At 35.8% G+C, this 14,395-nt stretch overlaps 1 long non-coding RNA gene across 2 annotated transcripts in view; it reads left to right on the forward strand.

Moving 5' to 3' along the window:
- Positions 1-14,395, forward strand: part of LOC139792353 (uncharacterized) — a 414,091-nt gene that overhangs the window by 312,900 nt on the left and 86,796 nt on the right. The gene's annotated exons all lie outside the window — the stretch shown is intronic.

Consider the following 14,395-nt stretch of genomic DNA (forward strand, 5'->3'; position numbering starts at 1 on the left):
GTTCTTTCAGGAGAAAGACACTGGAGGAAAGAAACGAGAGTGCACTGCCTAATCTACATAGCCACTGCACATTCTGGAAGAGATGCTTTTTGGTTTCTTGCTATTTTGCAGTATTGCTGTTTTTATTTCTTGCTGTTACCATTTGTTTGTTCTTCTTTTCTCTGGAAAAAAGACTCTGATTTTCACTTTTTAGGACAAGCAGCTCAGATAGAGCCTCCAGGAGGGACAAGTGTCTGTCTGTATGTCAGGTAATTAAAAGTAAAGCAAAACAAGAACAATAACACAACAAACCAAACTCAGAAAATGCTTACATATAAGTTTTATGGCACAATATAAAGCCTATCCACAGTAGCCCCACCTTGGCTTTGAAGAACACAGTACTGTTGCACTGAGACCATGAATCTGTCCAGTTCTCCTTGTACTGGAACCCTATACATAATTGCTGATAGAGCTGCCAGCTCAGTTTTCAGAAGTGGTATGGAGAAAGGGAGACTGCCTTACAGTCACTATTACTTTGTAAGTCTCCAAGATCTCACAGAACTATCAGTTCCTCCTTCAAGTTCACAATGGGCTTTTACCTTCACTGGGAATCACTTCTGCTGTCCGTAAAATATTCAATTTTAATAGAATAATAACAATTGCTAACACTCTGTTTTTCAAAATTATTCTCACGACTTTCAGTTCAATGTCTTTCAGCTCCAAAATTAAATTTTTCCTTATAGTTTTCCATTTAATTTGACTGGCAAGTATCACACTCATAGTTAGGTATCATATAGTTACCATGAGCCGCAGCATGGTCCTTCAGGGAAAATAAAATAAAAGAATCCTATTCCAATACTTTCAGAAGCCAGAAGACTACCATCAGATTTTCCCTTCTGTCAAAGTGCTCAGCAACAGAGGTTATTAAGGTAAACCTGAACGTATGAAAGAGATTCACATATGTTGTACCCTCTATGCTACAGGTGCAAATGTTTTAGCAAAATGTTAACTAGAGACTCTGACTAGTCTGAAATAGATTAGTTTTGGGGTTTTGTTTGTTTGTCTGGTTTGGTTTTTTTGTTTTTACCGTTTAAGAAAATATAAATTACAAATTCAGATGATTCTAACCTTGTTCCAGGAAGTGAGGTTTCTATTCCATATTAATTTAGAACTCAAGTATTTGAGATACCTAGACACCATCTCCAAAAGATTACATATTTCCCTGTCCTTGCCTGCAAAAACAGGAGTTGAAATCTGATTTTTTGCATATATAGACATTCTAGGTAAATAGCCCACTCCTCCCATTCCTATTTGTTTACTGTGTAGCATCTTGCTGAATTCAAAATATGAAAAAAAATTACCCGACAATACCAAAGCTGGGAGACTGAGGACTAATAGCACTGCTGCTACACTACAGGTTGCCACTAGCATCTATGTTGCAAATAAAATTTATTCAGAGGCTTACAATTTAGACCAGAAGCACAGTTTGAAAGAATAAGGTTTGTTGTTTCAAGTTACTCAACAGCATGTAAAATATAATCTCAGCCATACGTTTCCTCCCACTTATCAAGAGCTACTTGTGCATTCAACATGGCACATCACATTTTCAGACACTCTGAACTTTATAAATTTTGCTAGTGTATCAGAAATAATAAACAGGCAGAGAGTTTTGCACAGAACATATGCAGGGAACAGCATGTTGTAATGCTTTTTGTGATAACTACACACCTGCTTTTCTTCCTCCATAAAAGGATATTTTCCAAGTTTCTCGATTAATGTTCCACAGTGCCACGAATTATCACATAATGCAAGAAGTTAGGAGCTGTTTACTGTTTTCTCGGCATAAGCACTTGACTTCAATCTACCTGCTGCAATTATGCAAATTCAAACTGTTAGTAAAAATCAAATTAAAGATCAGAATAGACTGCCTGCAGTTTACATTTGTGCATGAAATTGCCACCCACTTATTTGTTTGTTAACCTAGGCATCCAATGGGAAAAAGGGAATTATGAAGAGGGACTGAGCATGCAAGGAAAGGGCAAAGAATGGCAACCTGCCATGAGCAGGCTAATTTACTCTGAAGTAGTGTGTGCTAAGAGTATTAACCTAACGAATGATCACTGTGCTTAAAGAAGGGCTGGCCCTTTCCTTTTGTTGGGCATAAGCCAACAACAGGCCTTTTCAAGAATAAAGCTGCAGAACTGAAGCTCTGCCAAGCAAGGGACAGTCTGGATCTAATTTGAAATAAGACCCCATCTCTGTCTCAGGGAGCAACCAAGTTGCTCTATAGCAACGGGAAAAGCCCACAAGAAAAGTTGTTACATGTTCATCTCATTCATATACTCTTCCTTCACTCTCTGCTGCTAGTTACCCTGTGTTAGACAGACCTTTGGTCTGAGCCAGTGAGTTACAGAACCCCACATGTAATTACACATCTGCCTGCAATTCCTATTGTAACACCATGATTTCTAATGTATAAGATTTTGCCATTTTATTTTTTTTTTTTTTTTGTCTGCATATCTCTGACATTTCATCTAAAAAAAAAGAAAAAAAAAGTCAGCCATTTTCAAGATTCAAGTGATGAAGAAAAGTGATTAGAGATTAGGAAGAAACAGGTGAGGGCAAATGGGAAGTTGTTAGAATTAGGAAAAGCCAGAGCTCTGTAAAGAAGCTGGAAACCCTTGGGGCATTAGCCAGGAAGCAGAAGTCAAGAGAAGAAAAATTCAAAAGGGTCCCTAGGAAACATATCATGACTGAATTACTTGGTGAAAACAAGGTACAAGATCAGCAGCAGGAGGTGAAGAGCAGCAGCTCTGAAACAATGGGGCAAAACACCAGGGCCAGGGTGAAAAGGAAGAAAGAAAACAGGATGGCCAGTTAAAAAGAATGACATGGGGAAAATAAAGGACTGGATCAAGTCCCCAGTTGGGGTGGAAAAAGTCAAACAAGCCCAGTTCAGGGAAGGAAAGCAGAAGAATTCATATATGATGGGATCTGGAAGTCAAAGATTCAAACTTCACTTCTCTTCTGCTGCTGGAAAATACCTATGAAAAATTTGGCAAAAGGGCTTTTGTGCTGGTGTGAATAAAGGCTGCAAGCTTACCAATGTTCACAGACACACTATGTACTAATGTACTGAAAAATCAATGTGGTAGATTCAAAAGGTTCCAGCTGGACCACTATCCCCAGCATATTATACTGCAATTTATGGTTTTGTATTTTCTTTTGAAATCACAATGAATAATTTCATTATTGCTATTGTTCAGCTACACAGAATGGTTATGGTCTATACAATCTTGATTTGGTCTTTGTATAGTTAGAAAGCTCATCATACATTCACATACCAAAGTCTCAAGTGTTCATCAGATTTGTATAAAGAGGAGATGCTGACTCATGTCTTCTGGAAAGTAGAAGGTGAGGATAGTAGAAGGACCTGAGGATAATTTTGTTGTCAAAACAGAAATGAGTAAAGGATGAATAGACTACAGATCACAATATTAATAGGGTTATAAAATTGCTGGTTTTGTCCATAATGGGTCATAGTTCTCATCTCTCAGGACTGTGTGGATACTGTTAATGTTTTTGTAACAACTAAATTTTACAAAACCATCTGATAAAGTTGGAAATGAATTAGCAGTTGCCATTCAAGAGATGCTTGGATACTATTCCGAAAATCACTGAACCACATTTCAAGCAACGAGGAATTAACAAGACACTAAATTGTTCTATCTTTAATTGAGCACCATCATGTGGGAAAAAATCATCATTGTTGTTTATGGGGAAAATGCTGCTTAAAACATAAGCATACCTCTATGCACAGAATTAGCATCCAAAACTGAATAAGCAATACCTAGCTTGAATCAAGTTGGGTTTCCATTTGAAAACAGAAACAAATCACATTATGCTTCTAGAGATGCTGAAGCTATTTAGCTGTAGCTAAATAAAACCAGAAGTTTTCTTCTCCAATATATGTGAGAAAATAGAGAAAGTTGGATTTAGAAGAGATTGGAGCACTGTAATAACTTATTTGTGTATTTCCTGGATATGATAGATATTGCATGCCTGTTTACCTCAGTGATGTTGATGGTAAAGAATCTTGTAAATTATCCTACAGCTCAAATCAACACTGCTGTTTCAGTTCACCAGTTAAAGTTTTTGTTCCAAATTCTTTCTTTTGAATAACCAGCGATGAGGCAGTTAAGAATTTCTTTATAGTAATATCCCGACTTCACTTATTTATGGAGTTTAAAACTATTTCAGTTATAAAAATTAATCTATTAACTCTTATCTCCTTGAATGCAGAATGCAAACAATTCTGGTCTTGTAAGGTAAGAAAATGCTCAAAGAAAGCAAGGGAGAATTCAGCCTAAAAGAAATTAGTGTTTTGTAGAAGCCATAGTAGGATGTTTTGAATAAAGACAACACTCAGAAGCATAGCTCTAGATATGGGATTTGCTTTTAAGCCTTAAGCATGATCTTCCTCCACAGAAGCTAATAAGTTATGCTACAATGCTTCATAGAATCATAGAACTGGCTGGGTTGGAAGGGACCTCAGAGATCATCAAGTCTAACCCTTGATCCACTACCACTGCAGTTACCAGACCATGGCACTGAGTGCCACATCCAGTCTCTTTTTAAATATCTCCAGGGATGGAGAATCCACCACTTCCTGGGGCAGCCCATTCCAATGCCTGATCACCCTCTCGGTAAAGAAATTCTTTCTAATGTCCAACCTAAACCTCCCCCGGCACAACTTGAGACCGTGCCCTCTTGTCTTGCTGAGAGTTGCCTGGGAAAAGAGACCAACCCCCACCTGGCTACAACCTCCTTTCAGGGAGTTGTAGATAGTGATGAGGTCTCCCCTGAGCCTCCTCTTCTCCAGGCTGAACAGCCCCAGCTCCCTCAGCCTCTCCTCATAGGACTTGTACTGGAGTCCTTTCACCAGCCTGGTTGCCCTCCTTTGGACCTGCTCCAGGACCTCGATATCCTTCCTGAACGGAGGGGCCCAGAACTGGACACAGGACTCGAGGTGTGGCCTCACCAGTGCTGAGTACAGGGACAGAATCACTTCCTTGGACCTGCTGGCCACGCTGTTCCTGATACAGGCCAGGATGCCATTGGCCTTCTTGGCTACCTGGCCACACTGTTGGCTCATGAACACCGGGAAATGAGCATTTAAACTTCTCAATCACTTTCCAAACACCAGTATTAAAATAGAACTCAGAAGTCAGCATGCATTTCTTTATACCTTTTCTTACATGATTAGACTGGATAAGTAGAAAATAATTACTTCTGTTCCCGAGCTGGTATTTTTAGAACACAATTTATAGGGGACCTAAGCATCCTCAGTATTACTACAAAAACTCACATGATTCAGTGCTATTCTTTGAGACTTAACACTAGTGCAACAAAGAGCAAGATGAGACCCATTGTTTCCACTTTAATAGTATTTCTGACTTGCAAAACAGCACAGGTAATGCCAAAAGTTATAAGCAGTAAAGCTATGCTCATCCCTAGCAGTGCTGTGGTGCTAGTGCAAATTAGGATTTTGGTGACCATTCATGAAGTGACAACAGAGCAGTAAATGACAGCAAAGTTGTTTTTTATAAATCACTGCAAGTCACGAAAGACTATCAAGACAAAGAAAACTCAAAAGGCAGCAGAGACTTGTATTTTGGTAGATGTCATCTTCGATTTTGTTTTCAGTGGAATTGCTTTGACAGAGGATTCATTAATAAAAAGCCTCGGCAGCATTAATGGTTTTTATTCCTTCCAATCTCTTGAATTTTACTGCATTTTAAAAAGTGAAAAATCTCATATTAAAATTTAACATTGGGAGATAAAACTTGTTCAATAGCCATCAGGAGTTCCGTGTTGTAAAGTGCAATTATTTCTATCACTGCGTATTACAAAGATACAGAAATTAGTGCTATGGTGATGAATGTATTTTTAATAGACGTTTAAAATGAAGACATAAATCAGACCTGACATAAAGTTTTGCTGCAAAAACATTTTACTGCTGAGACACAGGTCCAAGCTCTTAGATATTTAGGGGCTCTTTTTGAAAATACGGAGACCACTCAATTATACAGTTTCCTTTGGGTGTGAACAGTAAAAATGATTTTTCTTAAAACTGCAATTATCAAGCTTCACAGAATTAAACAGTGTTTTTTGAAGACAGAGAGTAAGTTTCATTTTAGGAAGATCCCAATAGAGAAAATTGAAGTTTTTTTCCTCATTATATAGTTATAATAAATGTATTTTTTAGTACTTTTCATAGTCTAGTAGACTAGTCATGTCTAAACAATAACTGGACAATGTTTGCAAACTTCAGTCCTTTTAGCATTGTTTTCCATAGTTAGAATTCAGGGTTAAGAGTCATGACAGGTCAAATGTAATTACTACAACAATACATGTTGTATCTTTATGGACATATATTTTAAAGGTATCTTAATGTCTTTAATCTTGGCCTCAGAAAACTGCAAATATAATACAGAGATCAAAAAGTGTATTTGACATATCATTAAAAAGTCCTAAGTAGTGGCTTAAAAACTTACATTGCTTTAGAAAGATGTGTTTATCTCTTCAAAATATATTACCATAATTTCAAAACACCTGTCCATAAAGTGAAAGCATACTTTAAAAATAGACAACTTATTCATAAAAATGCAGCCTCATTAGGGTAAAATATTTTGCCAAGAGTTAGTTGTGAGTTATTTGTATGCTCTGCTGAAAACTGATGGGGTTCATTGTTTCCCCTCCCTCCCCTTTTCACTTTTTAAACAATCTAGTGTTTATTTTTTATCCTTTTAGCAGACCCCGTTGTTGCCATTTATTATGGAACCTGAGCATGAGTACAATAGAACCTCGCTTGAGTATGGTTACCAAAAAGAGAAATACTTTAAAAAATAATGAAAAGTCTTAATGACTAAATACCTAAAGTTGAGCAACACAATTATTACAAGACACAGCACAAAGAATTAACAACAATGTGTTAAAGTGTACAAACTACAGCCAACTACATTACAAGCATACAAAAGCCTTTTTTTATCTTTCAAATCTGCAAACTATGCTAATGCATTTCTGTTTTATATCTCAGGCCCTTTTTAACTCCCAAAACACACAAGTATTTACAGAGATATAACTCCCCAGACACCACAAGTATATGCACAGTATTAAAAAATATTTATGAACATTATATATAGTTTATGAACATATAGTTGGGAGAGAAAGAGTGAGTGTGTATTGTCATGTAATGCAACCAGAATGGCACAGATCACTCATCATTAGCCAACTGGTCAAGGTGGAAAGTTTGAAGACAAAGCAGGGAGTGTATCCCATGATAATATTTTCTGTGTTTCATTTAACTAATTGAAGCACCCTAAATATAACACCTTGCTTGTTAACTGGAGAAGGAAAAGAGTGAAGAGGAGAGGAGAGGAAAAATACTGATTTTAAAATAATTGTAGTGGGTTAGATATATTTCAAGAATCCTCACATCAACTGGAATGTATAAAATTGATAAAGATGCTGCAATACATATGTCTTTTCTGAAAAACAGGAAAAACAACAGGAACCATTTCCCACAACTTTTCTTTTATACCAATGGTTCCTATATATTTATTTTCTTAATCCCTATTTAAATCAATTGCATTATATTTAAAAAAATATATAAAAAAACCCCAAACCAACAGAAAAAAAACAACACTCACAACAAAACCCAAAACTTTTTCATGTGCAGTATTTCTACATTAGAAGTTCTTCAGAAGACAACACAGACTGTAATTAAGAAACAAGAGGATGACCTGATCCACCAAGAGTACAACAGATCAGCCTTTATACTGATTGATCTGCTTTTTAATTTTCTCCAATGTATCAACTTATTTCCCATCTTACTAAAACTTTCATTAGCTGTTCTTCTCATGAGGCCACTTAAACATCAGAACTAGTAGAGGTACTTCAGTAGACCCATGCTTTTCTACCTAGTAGACGCTTGGTATCTTTAAAAAAAAAAAAAAAAAAAAAAAAAAAGAATAAACTAATCTGTTTTCATTCTCATTGGAAAAAAAATACTTCTTAAATACGTGTCTTCGCTGAGTGCACATTTTAAGTTATACATTTGTGAAATAAGACACTGAAAAGGGATAAAAATAGAAAATTAATACTGCAGGAAAAAAAAAAAAGAGCACTTTTTCTGGAGAAAAAAATCTTTGTCAAAGAGCAAGACACTAATCAGAGAGTTAGAAAAGTAATAGTAGAAGGAAGCATCTAACAGGTGAAAGTTACTGTGTTTGGCTCAGGAATAAGCTTTAGACTAAATCTGTGGTGCAACATATGCAACCTCACAGAAAATGGATTTGAGTAGGAGGAGATGATGTCTAAAAAGAGTGGTCAGCACACCAGGCACCAGGTTTAAGAGAGTCAATGGCAGCAGATGCAGGCACTGCTTAGTTGTCCAGAGGCCAAGAGAAAAAAAAGAACAGTATTTTTGTCTGTTACTGAAAAACTGAGAATATGCAGCTCAGGGTTAAACTGAATTTTACTCTGGAATTGTGTCCACCTTGGGTTTGTGTGCTCTTCTCCCAGGTAACCCCAACAGGGCTAAAACAAAAGGTCATGTTTGGACTTCAGCTGAAGAAATTGATCTTGAACACCAGTTAGTTCCAAAATAGTTTCCACATGACACTTTGAGCTTGGAGAATCCTTGATTTTATTCAGATTTTGACCTTTCTCAATTATTTTCAATGTTTCCAATAATTTGGGATTTGAGGTGTGTCAGTCTTCTGTTAGCTTACTTTCCGTATAAAATCCCATATATACTCCTACACGTTCCAGCTATCAGCAGTGCCTTTGCTCTGATCCTGCAATGCATCTGAGCAAGTAAACCTTGTGTGTGCACAGCAGAGCAAAATTAGTACAGTGTAATAGGTAGGGGCACAGATTAGACTGAGGATCACATTACAGGATTAGGGCAAATATTCATGCAATGGATTTAGTAGGAAATGACCAGCCTTGCAGTAGGCACAGTCTCAGAGTCCTATTTATAGTATAATCTACTCCCTAGTCAGGTTAAATTAATATCCTGATCCTTTTTGCATATACTGGTTGGCATATTCTTGGTACAATTTTTTTTGAGACTAATCTTTTATCTAGGTTGGCATTTGCTGTTACAGTGCAGTTTAAAACTCGGTACAGAGTTTGTGTCAGCACTTTTTGTCCTATGAAAAAATGAAATTAAAGTACTAAAGCATAGATAATGCAGTCATTGTCCCAAAAAGACTCACGGCTTCCAACATCATAAAAAATGAGCATACTAAAACCCACGAGTACTTTAAAACTTTAAAAGCTTTTTTTTTTTTTTTTTTTTTTTTTTTTTTTTTTTTTTTTTTTGAGTCACTCTAGTCATGGAGAAGATTTCTATGTTCATCTGAAACATATTTATTTTCCAGAAACTAGCTGGTTATTATTCTGCTTGTACTAAAATCTTGTTCAGATTATTTTTGCCTAACGCTTAATTTGTTTCACACTAAGTGACAGAAATATACAGTCATTTTCATATATTTGATCTACTGTCATACAACAGAGGGGAGAATAATTTTATCTATAGTAATACAGTGGGATTAAATAAAGTGCAATCATACGTAGTGTGAGCTGAAAAATATGTAGCTTGAAATTCAAGATTTGAACAGAATTAATTTTACTAACTTTCAATGCAATTTTTCTAGTGACCTTGCTCTACCACGTTAACCATAGGAAAAAAAACAATCAAAAACCTTACAAAAATAAGATTCACAGCTTTACTCAAGTGAACTAACAAATATATTCGTGTCATGAACAGGTCTTTATCTCAAATATCTACTGTCTGCCATAACACTCAGAATTAAGGGATATAAACTGAGAATTGCTGTGTCAACAGCTTTTGTTTGAAGCCAAATATACACATAGAGATGTAGTTGCAGTTTATGGTGTGTATTTTACCTGAATGATATTTATCTTGGTAAATCTAAAATTACTAAAATATATTTTCCAAATAAACATTTGCTTTCCTATAATCCAAACAGCCTTTTCCTCACTAGAAATTTGTCAAATATTTACTAGGCAGGTTAATAAGCAGATATTATCTATGCTCTGTAAATGGTTGGAAGGAGATTTTTCTAGCTAGACCATTATAGAACTTTCTGCAAGGGGGAGAGGAGAATCACAAGTTTTGTTCTGACATTAAATTATTTTTTTTATTTTTTTAGAAACTGAAAGAAACATTGCTATTTTCTCTTATTTTTAACTGTATAGTTTGTAGTTCATACTTTGTGATAGACTGTATGACAGGTGAATACTTGGACAATTGGAAAAAAACTGACACATGATCAAAACTGTTGCACAAAGTGGGGGTCTCAATTTTTAGTTAGAACAAAAAAGGAATTATTATAACAGACAATGGGTGATTTGCCCACAAAAATGCCTGCTGAAAAAAGTCTAAGGAGTTTACTAATATAACATCTAGTAAACAAGAGAAGCAAAAATTTGGGAATCAACAAGCTAAAGTAGATGATTAGAGAAGGAAAATGGGAGTCTATGTGGCTGATCCTATCATTCTGTTTTTACCTCAGTGGGAGCACAAGACCCCCAAAACAAGCATCACCCACACACTCCCAGGAGTCACAGCTCCAGCAGTGAGTGTTCTTCTCCAAACTCTTTGTAATTCCCTTTACAACTCCCATGCTCAGCTTTTTCATGTGAATGTGAGACCAAACATGTCGTGCAGCACTGGCATAAAATAAGAGTTCACCTGTTTCTCCCCTAGCCTTAGAGGTGTTAGACACTTTATTTACCCAATAAGCTCTCCAAGAGAGGAACAGAGCCCCAAATGTTGCAGCCATCATCACCCCAGAGTAGCTGCTTGAGACCAGCTAGTTACTTGTCAGAACAACTCCAGCAAGATGTTTCTTCCTCCCTTCATTCAAGCTATGCTTTTCCTTTCCTTCTCTGTTCTTCCATATTTCCTCAAAGTCTAGATTGTCATTCGCAACATCCTCACTGTCTACAGAATTAATTGTGTCCTTTTTGGCAAGACAACTTGGCAAAGTTAATAACTTGAATTAATACTGTGGCTCTCAGTTTTATTTTAATAAATTTTGACTATTCCTATTGTTCTTTTCAACCAATTAATTTCAAAACACCATATGCATTTTTCCAAGTTCGGGATGCCTGCATATTTGAGTCCATTTTCAGAATTTGGTATGAATATTCTGCATTTGCCATAGCTGCTAAATATTGACATCCTTATATTGAAAGCCCAACCTCATATAGTAACACCTTTGGTTGCTAGGGCTCTTATTCTACCTAAAATAGCACAAAACATGAAATTTCATTTGATCTTTAACATCCTTTAAAGCAAAACAGAAACCACCTTGACATTTTTACATTGACATTACATTCTTATTTTCTTACTATCAAGAAATGGAATAATTTTTGCAGTTTCTTTTTGCTAACCTTTGGAATACTTGTACCTTTATTAAAGCATTTTTGACTAATGGGAGAGAATTATTAGATGGATTTTGATTCCTTCTTCTCCCTGTATCACTGTTTATTGACTAAAAGTACAAGGATCAGCTTTGGCTTATTCAAACTTCAATTAAATTCAGGTAAAACATTGAGTTGAAGGTACTAACTTCTAAAGATCAAATTTACGAAGGATTTTAGATGCTTAAAGGGGAAGGTAGGAATGGTGCAGAATGTTTAATTACCTTGTGAAATTTTACCCCTTGGGGGTCACCTAATTTTTTTTTTCCCTGTAAATAATATTGGGTGGATGAGGAGGGTTTCTCACTTCCTCCTCCCCTTTGCATGATGGAAATTATTTACAGAGAGAACCCTCATTCCCCTTCTCACAGATTCTTCATACCTCCCCAGTTCTCACACGTAATCATTCCTAAGTAAAGATAACCTTTACTTATCCAGCCCATTCTGGGCTCTTTAGCAAAGATGCTAAAAGCAGCCTGGTGGGCTGCTCCCAGGAGCACCTGTCAAGGAAAATCCCAAGTGAGCAGAGAGAAGGGATGAGTGGTTAGGGGCAGTAACCTCTTCAGTCAGCCAACAGCAAGAGCTGAAAGATGATGCTGTCAGACCTTAAACACTTTGAAAATCTGGCTCCTGAGTAACCTGTGATCTGGGCCCTTATTTTCCAAAATTATGTCTCTAAACGAGCAGCTTTACCATAAGCAGCAGCTGAACTATTTTTAATGGGAATAAAAGAAGAATATGACTGTGTCTGGAAAGAATTAACGTTTAAAAAAAAAGAAAAGAAAAATCATTAAAATTTGGTCATACTGTTTCCCCAAGTGAAAACTTAAGTTAATGACCTGCTTATTGATATCAGTTGCATCATTCCTAAATTTTTAGACTATGGAAGTGTGGTACATAAGGTTGAAATTATTTTCACGTCTAGCTGTGCCTCCTTTTCCATAGCTTTATTGAACAATATGGTACTATAAATCTTACAACTAACAAATTCAATCAAATTAATATTTTCACTTACTAGATTATGAACTACAAGAAGACAACTTGCATATGTATATTTTGGCCAAAACATTTCAATACATGGACAGACATGGCTAATGCAAGTATAGCAATAGCCTGAGTACAACATATGTTAAGATCAGCACATGCTTTGTTTTTTTTTTCTTTTTAACTTTTTAAGAAATGAACTTGTAATCAATGCTCCTGTCCTGTAAGCACAAGTTTATGTTCTCCAGAGCTGATTCATCAAGATACTTAAAACATATACTAATATAGGATGGTTAATATGCTTAACATTAAGCTCTGATTTAGTGAAATGCTTTTAGCACTTGCTCAAGTGTATTTTGTAAGATAAGCATACTGAAGTATTAAACTCTCAGCACAGTTTTCCAGTACTGTGATCAATGTTTGCCTCTAGCCATAGCATGACCTGGTTACTTACGTGTTTGAAAGCTCCTGAATAGACTAAAAGTCCAGCTCTCCTCTGGTGTAATTACACTGAGAGCACTGGAGCTACAAAACGTGTGTTGTGCAATGTTTAAAGCCATGGCATGGGCTGGAAGCTATGCTGCAAGTTTACACTTGATCCATATACTGCTGCTGTCACTGCAGGTCTTGTGGACTTGGATTATACAAACATGCAGAAGTTTAGAGAATGGTGTTAGGTGGACTTTCAGAGCCAGAACCAAAACCTCAAAGAGAAGAAATAAAATGAAAACCAACATCACAAATAGCTGCCCAGACTCACTTTGTGTATTCAATTTCTACTAAAAAAAATTATGATCCATCACCTTAACCCTAAGTTTATCTGGTTTTGAAAGCTAATAATCTTTATTTGGATTTACTTTTTTTGAAGCAGGGCACATTTTTCTTAATGGTATTAATTATATACTGTTAGCCCAACAATCCATTCTGTTTTGTTAAAATCTTAAAGAAGTTGCTGCAGCAACTGCCAGATAGCAGATGAATTTGGTGAAATATAATGCAATACTTCCAGCTACAGTCGGAACATAAAATTCACACTAATGCTTTTTTCTCCTTTATAGGCTTTGTATTTTCTCTCACAACAATCAATGCCTTATTCTCTTCATTATTATTCTCACCTTTTATACAGCCTAGCTATACTGAAATTCTCATGTCCTGATTCTAACTATATTTTCTCTTATTTCCTAATTATGTTCAGTAAATTAATAAGGAGCAAACATAAGCAGGAAGCTCTTATTTCATTTGAGGACTATTGTTCCAATTCACCAAACACCAATTATAACATCAGCAAAACTTCATTCATAATACAGAACAGTATGTAACTCAGTGTTATTTATTCTTGAATGTCTAAGTGATATATTTCATATAAGTAAAAGTAATGAAGCTGACAGCAGAGACCATACTCAGGGTGCCTTAATCCAAAACCTGGCATTTTACCGTGTGCTATATAAATAATTTCACAAAATTGACTCTCCAATGCCCAGATTCAGGTGGTTGTGTAAGTATGTGAATCACATTAAACATAAGTTCATTATAATGAATTTAAACACATAATTTACCTCGAAGTAGCATTTAAACACCCTTTATGTCTTTGTATGTTTTCATGTAACTCTTAACAAGGTTTGAATTTTTAACTACCTGTTGGAAGAGCTGCTTTCATATGCAAAACCTAAGCAATCAGGTTAAAGAGATAGATTAGAAAATAAAATATTTTTAATGTTGGTCACCCACATGATATTGAATAATACAAAAGCTGCTTTTTTTAAATTAGAAGAGCCAGATACACAAAAAAATTTAAGCTCTAAATATTCTTCCTTTCCAGCATGATACAATTATCATATTAGAAACACAATGACCAGCTGTTAGGTAAATCTGGCCTGGCACAGATCCATATAAATAAATAGATGCTAAAATA

Source organism: Heliangelus exortis, chromosome 2 (genome assembly GCF_036169615.1).
Source record: "Heliangelus exortis chromosome 2, bHelExo1.hap1, whole genome shotgun sequence".
Lineage (NCBI taxonomy): Eukaryota > Metazoa > Chordata > Aves > Apodiformes > Trochilidae > Heliangelus > Heliangelus exortis.